Below are 11,404 nucleotides of genomic sequence, written 5' to 3' on the forward strand. Positions count from 1 at the left end.
TCCCGGACCTCGCCGCCACCTACATTAAATGTCTAACCCCCTAATGTGAGCCCCCTACACTGTCGCTACCTACATTAAAATTATTAACCCCTAATGTAATCCCCCTACACTGCCGCCATCTATATTAAAATTATTACCCCCTACTGTGAGCCCCCTACACCGCCGCCACCTAGTTAAACTATATTAATCCCTAATGTGAGCCCCCTACACCACCGCCACCTATATTAAAATTATTAACCCCTAATCTAATCCCCCTATACCGCCGCCACCTATGTTAAATTAATTAACCCCTAATCTAGTCCCCCTATACTGCCGCCACCTATATTAAATTAATTAACCCCTCCCTATACCGCCGCCACCTATATTAAATTAATTAACCCCTAATCTAATCCCCCTATCCCGCCGCCAGCTACATTATCTATATTACCCCCTAATCTGAGCCCCCTAAACCGCAGCTAGCTACATTAAATGTTTTACCCCCTAATGTGAGCCCCCTACCCCGCCGCCACCTACATTAACTATGTTACCCCCTAATATGATCCCCCTACACTGCCGCCACCTATTTAAACTATATTATCCCCTAATATGATCCCCCTACACTGCCGCCACCTATTTAAACTATATTACCCCCAATATGATCCCCCTACACCGCCGCCACCTATTTAAACTATATTACCCTCTAATATGATCCCCCTATACCGCCGCCACCTATTTAAACTATATTAACCCCTAATGTGAGCCCCCTACACCCCCACCACCTATATTAAAATTATTAACCCCTAATCTAATCCCCCTATACCGCCGCCACCTATATTAAATTAATTAACCCCTAATTTAATCCCCCTATACCGCTGCCACCTATATTAAATTAATTAACCCCTAATCTAATCCCCCTATACCGCCGCCACCAATATTAAATTAATTAACCCCTAAAATTTCCCTACCACTAAACCTAAGTCTAACCCTACAAATAGCCTTGAAAAGGGCTTTTTGCGTGGCATTGCCCCAAAGTAACCAGCTCTATTGCCAGCCCTTAAAAGGGATTTTTGCGGGGCATTGCCCCAAAGTAATCAGCTCTTTTACCAGCCCTTAAAAGGGCTTTTTGCGGGGCATTGTCACAAAGTAATCAGCTCTTTTGCCTGTAATCTAAATCCCCCTATACCGCCGCCACCTATATTAAATATATTATCCCCTAATATGATCCCCCTACACTGCCGCCACCTATTTAAACTATATTACCCCCAATATGATCCCCCTACACCGCCGCCACCTATTTAAACTATATTACCCTCTAATATGATCCCCCTACACCGCCGCTACCTATTTAAACTATATTAACCCCTAATGTGAGCCCCCTACACCCCCGCCACCTATATTAAAATTATTAACCCCTAATCTAATCCCCCTATACCGCCGCCACCTATATTAAATTAATTAACCCCTAATCTAATCCCCCTATACCGCTGCCACCTATATTAAATTAATTAACCCCTAATCTAATCCCCCTATACCGCCGCCACCAATATTAAATTAATTAACCCCTAAAATTTCCCTACCACTAAACCTAAGTCTAAGCCTACAAATAGCCTTGAAAAGGGCTTTTTGCGTGGCATTGCCCCAAAGTAACCAGCTCTATTGCCAGCCCTTAAAAGGGCTTTTTGCGGGGCATTGCCCCAAAGTAATCAGCTCTTTTACCAGCCCTTAAAAGGGCTTTTTGCGGGGCATTGTCACAAAGTAATCAGCTCTTTTGCCTGTAATCTAAATCCCCCTATACCGCCGCCACCTATATTAAATATATTAACCCCTAATCAGAACCCCTACACCGCCGCCACCTATACTAACTATATTAACCCTAATTATATTAGGATAAACATAGTTAATATAGTTATTATATTATATATATTAACTATATTAACCCTATTGTAGGGTTACTTCTTTTGTTCCTTAGCTCTGCTCTGGCTGATAAGGGTGCGGCACACGTTTTCTTCAGGGCCCTGGGGTGACCACTGAAATCACACACACATGCAACTGAGTGTTTTCACAAAAGTCCCGTTTATTTGAAGAACACACAAAGAATTTATAGTGATGTATACGTCATACATGAGGTCACAGGAAATATAAAAAACGTAGTTAACTTCACATCTGCATAAGGGGCCCACAGGAAATAAGAATGTTGTTATAGCACATAACAGAATATGCTCATATAACCATTTGTAGAGAGGAACTTATATTAGAAACATATGTTACAACTTATTTAAAAAGAAACTTGTGGAATGCTGCTTTATAAACATTTGATACAAGATTTAAAGTTACCCTCAATATGCTTAATATGTGAGATTCAAATTACCCATATAACATAATATATATAATACATATACATACACACATATATATATATATATATATATATATATATATATATATATATATACATACATATATATACATACACATATACACACATACATACACATACATACACATACATACACATACACACACATGCACATATACATACCCATCATTCCCTTCTTTGATCACATTGTGATCACATAACCTGTAATGTTCCTACAATATAAACTATCTGGGTCTACCTCTAATTAAATTTTGCAGTTGAACTTTTTCTGCATCTTGTATCATACCTGATATTTTCTTTCGTAAAGTACAAGACATGTAACAGTTAAACAATGTTAATAATAGTAAACAAATAGGTGTAAAGTGTTCAGCATCTTCAGGTAGGTAATAACATGCCGTTATTAATACTATTGGGATATACACAAATAACAATATCCCCATTAGGAAAAGGAAGATCTTGCAGAAATGTCTTGGATCCATGATTGAGATCGTCATCCTGGTCTTTGTGAGGAGTGATCGATACCTTATCACCCACTTCTCCTTTGTGAGGGGTGACCGATAGCTTGTCACCCGCTTCTCCTCTCTTTGGACAGAGTTTCACTCGTGAAGCGTGTATCCAGATGTCCTTGTCGTCAGTCAGTACGGCAGTCCTGGTTACAGCGATCACAGTGACTGGCTTGCTGAACGGGAAACCTCCTTTCTTTGCTTTATTCAGCTGGCGAATGCAGACCAGATCTCCAGGCTTGAAAGAATGGGTTGGTTCCTGTGAGGGAAGAGGTAAACGGGAAGACACATCACCATAGATGCCATTCAATTTATCAATCAATTGTTTTACATATTGTTCCTTAATACAATCTAAATCACCATTTTTAATGATAAGTGGGCCTTTTACCCATGGAGTCGGGAATGGTCTACCCATTAGGACCACAAATGGAGACAACCTGGTTGTCCTATTTGGGGTCATTCTGATTTCTGCTAAAATAGCAGGTAAATAGTTTTGCCATTTAACCCATGTACCTGCTGTTGCCTTTAAAAGTTTTTCCTTGATATTGCGATTCATTCTTTCTACAATCCCTGAGCTTTGAGGATGGTAGGGAATGTGAAAGTTCCAATTAATCTGTAACCATTCTACTAACTCATGTGTGATTTTACTAATGAACGCTGGACCGTTATCAGAATTAATCTGAAGCGGACAACCAAATCTGGGAATTATTTCAGTGGCTAAAATTTTAGCGACTGTTTTTGCATCTTCCCTCTGGGTAACAAAAACTTCTGGCCACTTAGAAAATTGGTCAACTATTACAAGCAGATATAATTGTTTAGTGCCAGTTTTTGGAATATGTGTAAAATCAATTTGAAGATGTGTGAATGGGGCTGTAGGTGGGGGTAAGTGGTCATGCTGGGCTTTATTGGGGATGGTTGCATTGGTCTGTAAGCAATATACACATCTATTAATATATGCCTTGCAATGATCACCTATACCTCTAATGTAGAAAGATTGCTTCAACAAGTTAGTTGTTGGTTTTATACCTAGGTGTCCAACACCATGGGCTTGTGCTATAAAGAGTGGTGCACTGCTTTCCGGTATGCCCACCTTCCCCTCTTTTGAAAACAAACCATTCTCATCTAAAGTTAACCCATTAGTAGTCCAGAAAGATATGTCACTAGGAGTGGCATGTCCCTGGAGTTCAAGAAGCATATGGTCTGTAGGACATGAAGGTGGGGCTAAAACAGCATACATACGGATGGTGGATCCGGGTGTATGAGAAACATAAGCAGCCTCTTTAGCAATTTTATCTGCAAGTGCATTACCCAAGGAAATAGGGTCAGACTTGTATGTATGTGCACGGCAATGTATGATCGCTATGTCCTTTGGGAGTTGTATGGCTTCTAAAAGTTCATTAATCAGGTCTGTATGAGAGATGGTCTTGCCATCTGCTGAAACAAAACCACGTTGTTTCCATATCATACCAAAATCATGCACAACCCCAAAAGCATAGCGAGAGTCAGTGTAAATGTTAACAGATTTATTTTCAAACAATTTACATGCTTTTGTGAGTGCTATTAATTCTGCAGCTTGTGCAGAAGGATAAGGAATGGGGCCTGCGTCTAGAACAATGTCTGGTAGTTGCACAACGGCATAGCCTGTCTTATAAATACCATCACTAGGTCGGGAACAAGAACCATCAACAAACACATTATCAGCATGGTCAAAAGGTTTATCCATCAAGTCAGGTCTTGGTGTGGTAATGTGGTGTATTACCTCTATACAATCATGATCTGTTGGAAAGTCTGGTGATCCTGTAAGTAAGGCACTAAGTATTTGAGTTGGCCCTGAGGATACACTACTATATTTAATAGTCAGATTTGTATTATTCAGTAATATACATTCATAACCAGAAAGTCTTTGAGAAGTCATGTGTTGGGTAGTGACATTTTTTACAAGATGTAAAACTTGGTGACTAGTGTGTAGTACTATTGGATGGCCTAATGTGATTGTTTCAACCATCTCTACAGCCATGGCACAAGCCGCCAATGCTCAGAGACACGCCGGCATCCCTTGTACCGGTATTGGAACTACTTTGGAAAAGAAAGCTACGGGACGCATATTGCCTCCACCATGCTCTTGGGCACAGACAGCAGCCATGTTTTTACAATTGTCCCTCGCATACAAGTGAAATGGTTTACAATAATCAGGTAGTCCTAAAGCAGGGGCACTAATAATGCTAGTCTTCAGAGCTATGTAGGATTTAGTCATGTCTGTGGTCCATTGTATATGTTCAGGGCTATCCCCTTTTGTGGCTTGCCTTAGAATGGAATCATGATGGGAGCACTCAGGAATCCATTGTCTGCAATAATTAATCATACCTAGAAAGGTTAGCATGTCCTTTCTAGTAACTGGCTTTGGGATCTGTTGAATCCCTTGGATTCGTTTGGGACTAATGGACCGGTGGCCTTGGGAAAGCACAAAACCAAGGTAATCCACTTTTGTCACTCCTACTTGTAGCTTATGTTTTGCTATTTTATGACCTTCAGCAGCAAGGTGTTTTAACAGACTTATTGTATCTACTGTATTAGCCTCCTGGTTAGGACTACACAACAGTAGGTCATCGACGTACTGAAGGAGGACGGAACCTTGGCTGGGAGTCCATGACCGCAAGGTACGTTGGAGCACCAGCGAGTAGACCGCAGGTGAGGCCACATAGCCTTGAGGGAGGCGTGTCCAGGTAAGCTGACGCCCATCATAATAAAAAGCCATAAGTAGCTGTGTCTCAGGGTCCAATCGGACTGAAAAAAATGCGTTAGCTAAATCAATGACTGTAAATATACAGGCATCATGTGGAATGGCTGTGAGTAAGGTTGTAACATCTGGGACTATTGGGGCAATTGGGATTACTAATTCATTAATTGCCCTTAGGTCTTGTACTAACCTATATTCATTGTCTTTCTTTGGGATCGGATTTATGGGGGTATTATAGGGAGAAACTACTGGACGGAGGATTCCTTGTTTAAGGAATTCCTCTATCATGGGTCTTATCCCTTCTTTTTTTTCTCTACACAATGGATATTGTTTAATAAACACTGGAGTAGTATTAGGTTTTAATCTGGCTTTATATGGGGTACACTGAACTAAACCAACGTCAAGTTTTGAAGATGCCCAAACAGAGGATGGGACATCTGTCAATATGTCATTAAAAAAACACAGGTTAGTGGACCCTAGACTCACGTCTAACCCACCCTGTCTAGTGACAGCTACTTTCAAACCAAGGGGACCCATAAGATCACGACCCAAAAGGTTAAGGGGACACCCAGTTATAATACGAAATGGGTGCAAAAGTTGCTGGCCAGTACAGGGTACCCTAACTTCAAGTGGTGGTGTGATGCGAGTCTGAGTCAGCACTCCATTAATCCCTAGAGAAGGTTCAGATTTTTCAGTAATGCCATCATACATATCTGAGCATAAGGCAGAGCATGTAGCTCCTGTGTCTACTAGAAATGGTAGGGGTTCTCCCTCTACTTCTAGGACTAAGTACGGTTGCTCATGATAACTTGTTGACACCACTGGAAAAATTGGAGTGCTACCTTCTAGGCACCCCTATGGCCATTGTATGTTGTGTTTGGGTGCCTCCATGGGTGCAGGGGCTATGTAAGGCTGTCTGTTATACTGTCGGGGATTGTAAGGGGGGCCAGAATTATTAGGGGGTTTTGGGCACTCATTTTTCCAATGTCCCTGTTCCCCACAGTTAAAACAATGTGTTCTGTTTGAAGTATAATTCCCTCTAGCTCTTCCTCTAGCTCTCCCTCTACCTCTCACATACATTCTATTACTCCCTGTATTATCCCTTTCCCTGGCCTGGAATGGATCACAATGTTGTAAACTCTGCTTTTGATAAAAAGCAGCGTTTTTTCCTTCTTTTTCATGAATTCTTTTCAAGAATTCTGCTGGAGTCAACTCTGGCCAATCAGAGACAAGTTGTTTCACCAACAAAGAAAGCTGAGGTTGCATATTACTAATGCAAGTCTGGACCTTCAGAGAGCCCATTGCATCTCCTGATTCCATTCCAGCCTCTTCCTTCCAGCATTTATAAAAACGCTTAACAAATTCTACTACTGTTTCCTTTGTATTCTGTTTGCACGCTAGTGCAATTGACATACTTTGTTTATCCTTCCATATTCTATGCATTTCTATACTTAATTCTGTCCACATTTCATCAAGTCCTTCACGTGTGTTTAGGGCATAGTTAATTGTTGGATCTCGACTCAATTTACTAATACTCTTTACATTACCCCACTCCCAACCTGATTCAGGGTTATAGTCTAGAAGTGCATCAATAATAATTCTTATATCTGTCTGTGTCATGTTTTGTCCTTGTAACATTCTTTTTAAATACATAATACAAGCTGATGGATGTTGACGGGGTTTGGGGCTCCCTTGGTAATTTCCCTTAATTCACCCGGGGACAAAGGTTTAATAATTAATTGGTCTCCCACAGTAAGAAATGGCATACTAGCTTCTGGTACAGCTGCCTCCTCCTCCTCTACTTCTTCATTCCCTCTTTTATATTGTGGGGTTATTGTAGGGGGGTAGGAAGGTGTTACTGGTTCAACCTTAATCGGGGGTTTGGGCATAATTGGGGGTTTAGTGACCTGGTATCGGGGAGTTAAAGAAGGTCCTGGCAAGGTCCATTCCTGGGGTACCTGAGCAGAGGCAATAGCAATAGTCTCTAGATCTATGTCACTAGGGGATGGGAGGCTAGGATATAGTCTGTTATATGATGGCAAAGGTAGGTGAGGGGTATTATATGGGGCAGGGGGGGGTGAATATGCTTTCTGTTTTTGCTTCTCACTTTTACCCTTCTTTTTATTCCCATCTATATCAATATATCACCAGTATGGAGCAACAGTCAGCCAATTTTCCCCACCCTTTTTCATATAATCCATATAACCATCTTGGATCACCATTATACCATGGAAATGCCTCTTCATCACCTAGACACAACCCTTTTACCATATTCATATGAAATTTATCATTATCCCCCTCTCTGGGGAATGGATCAGAGCTTCTCATAGCTTCTGTCCAATCTGCTATATTTTCCCACATAATCTTTACATTTTTCTCCTTGCATAGGTGATGGAAATTGTTTAGACTGGGATTTGCCCATTCTCAACTCCTAACTTATCTTTAAAAACTTTTACAACAAAATACAAGACAACACAAAAAAAAATAAAAAAATTAAAATAATAAAAAATAATAAAAATAAAAAAATACAATACCTTTACCTTTAAGAGCAATTAATTATTGAATCTTTTTGCATAAACCACATTAACTAGAATGGTTGTACTCCGTTACCAGTTATTGTGCTTAATGCTTAAGTTTACAACAAGAGAAAGAAAAAAAAATATCACTATGCTGATCCATTCAGTAGTTTCTGGCATTAATTATCTCTAGGTCAAAGGTCACCCTTCACCAGAAAAAATGTAGCCTTTTAGAAACAGCAATACATATAAGCAACAGTTTACTTTCTTAATACTTTATACAAATAAACAGTATTTTTCCATACAGCATATTTAAAAACAAGCAGCATAAGAATTCATATAAACAATGCAGTATTTATCTTATAACTTTAAAACAATGTTAGCCATACAGCAATATTTCAAAAGCAAGCAGTAAGAAAACGTGTGTTTTAACCCTTCAGCCAGACTTTATATAACCTGATTTCTACCAAAGAAATCTTTTATTCCCTTTTTATTTTTTAATCAAAGATTTGATTAGAATCTACCAAAGATTCATATATATATTTAACCTGATTTTTACCAAAAAAATCTATTATTCCTCTTTTAGAATCTACCAAAGATTCACATATATATATTCCCCAACTATTCCTATGTAAAATGAAACTTAAGGGGTCTCATGGTAAGAGAAAAAAGGTCAGAATAAAAAGGACTCTTTGTTCAGCTTACCTTCCGAGAGTTCCCTGTTTCATTCCACTTCTGACGCCAGTTTTGTAGGGTTACTTCTTTTGTTCCTTAGCTCTGCTCTGGCTGATAAGGGTGCGGCACACGTTTTCTTCAGGGCCCTGGGGTGACCACTGAAATCACACACACATGCAACTGAGTGTTTTCACAAAAGTCCCGTTTATTTGAAGAACACACAAAGAATTTATAGTGATGTATACGTCATACATGAGGTCACAGGAAATATAAAAAACGTAGTTAACTTCACATCTGCATAAGGGGCCCACAGGAAATAAGAATGTTGTTATAGCACATAACAGAATATGCTCATATAACCATTTGTAGAGAGGAACTTATATTAGAAACATATGTTACAACTTATTTAAAAAGAAACTTGTGGAATGCTGCTTTATAAACATTTGATACAAGATTTAAAGTTACCCTCAATATGCTTAATATGTGAGATTCAAATTACCCATATAACATAATATATATAATACATATATATACACATATATATATATATATATACATACATATATATACATACACATATACACACATACATACACATACATACACATACATACACATACACACACATACACATATACATACCCATCACCTATCTAACTCTAACACCCATAACTTAATTATTATTAAAATAAATCTAAATAATATTAATAATATTAACTAAATTATGCCTATTTAAAACTAAATACTTACCAATAAAATAAACCCTAAGATAGCTACAATATAATTAATAATTACATTGTAGCTATTTTAGGATTTATATTTATTTTACAGGTAACTTGGTATTTATTTTAACTAGGTACAATAGCTATTAAATAGTTAATAACTATTTAATAGCTACCTATTTAAAATAATTACCAATTTACCTGTAAAATAAATCCTAACCTAAGTTACAAATACACCTACACTATCAATAAATTAATTAAATAAACTACAAATATCTAAACTAAAATACAATTAAATACACTAAACTAAATTACAAATAAAACAAACACTAAATTACAAAAAAATAAAAAAAAGATTACAAGATTTTTAAGCTAATTACACCTATTCTAAGCCCCCTAATAAAATAACAAAGCCCCCCAAAATAAAAGAATTTCCCTAACCTAAATTACAAAAGTAATCAGCTCTATTACCAGCCCTTAAAAGGGTCTTTTGTGGGGCATTGCCCCAAAGTAATCAGCTCTTTTGCCTGTAATAAAACAACAACCCCCTCATTAGTCTAACCCCCAAGTGCTCCTTACCTGTCCTGAAGACGGGCGGAGAAGGTCCTGTTCCAGGCAGAGAAGTCTTCTTCCAGGTGGCGACCTCTTCTTCTTCCAGGATCCAGCCGGCGCGGAGCGGAGGAGTTGAAGACTGATGACCGTGGAGCTGAAGACCATCCATCTGAAACTGAAGACCGGCGATGCTGGAACTGAAGATCGGAGACGCTGGAACTGAAGACCGCTGGAACTGAAGACCGGAGCCAGAGCGTGGAGGATCCTCTTCATACGATCGCCGCCGTACACTGAATAGGAATTCAAGGTACGCGATTAAAAAACATAATTTATGCTTACCTGATAAATTTATTTCTCTTGTAGTGTATCCAGTCCACGGATCATCCATTACTTATGGGATATATTCTCCTTCCCAACAGGAAGCTGCAAGAGTCCACCCACAGCAAAGCTGCTATATAGCTCCTCCCCTAACTGCCATTACCAGTCATTCGACCGAAAACATGCAGAGAAAGGAAAACCATAGGGTGCAGTGGTGACTGTAGTTTAATGGAAAAATTACCTGCCTTAAAGTGACAGGGCGGGCCGTGGACTGGATACACTACAAGAGAAATAAATTTATCAGGTAAGCATAAATTATGTTTTCTCTTGTTAAGTGTATCCAGTCCACGGATCATCCATTACTTATGGGATACCAATACCAAAGCTAAAGTACACGGATGATGGGAGGGACAAGGCAGGTACTTAAACGGAAGTTACCACTGCCTGTAAAAAACCCTTTCTCCCAAAAATAGCCTCCGAAGAAGCAAGGTATCAAATTTGTTAAATTTGAAAAAGTATGAAACGCAGACCAAGACTCCGTCTTGTAATCTGTTCAACAGAAGCCACATTTAAAAAAGGCCCAAGTGAAAACCACAGCTCTAGTAGAATGAGCTGTAATCCCTTCAGGAGGCTGCTGTCCAGCAGTCTCATAAGCTAAATGAATTATGCTTTTTAACCAAAAAGACAGAGAGGTTGCTGAAGTCCTTTGACCTCTCCTCTGTCCAGAATAGACAACAAACAAGGTGAATGTTTGATGAAAATCTGTAGTAGCTTGTAAGTAAAACTTTAAAACACGAACCACGTCCAAATTGTGTAATAGACGTTCCTTCTTTGAAGAAGGATTAGGATACAAGAATGGAACAACAATCTCTTGAGTGATATTCTTGTTAGATACCACCGTAGGTAAAAACCCAGGTTGGTACACAGGACTACCTTATCCGTACGGAGAACCAGATAAGGAGAATCACATTGCAACGCAGATAACTCGGAGACTCTATGAGCCGAGGAAATAGCTACCAAAAAGG

This window comes from Bombina bombina, chromosome 3, assembly GCF_027579735.1.
Source record: "Bombina bombina isolate aBomBom1 chromosome 3, aBomBom1.pri, whole genome shotgun sequence".
In the NCBI taxonomy this organism is placed as follows: Eukaryota; Metazoa; Chordata; class Amphibia; order Anura; family Bombinatoridae; genus Bombina; species Bombina bombina.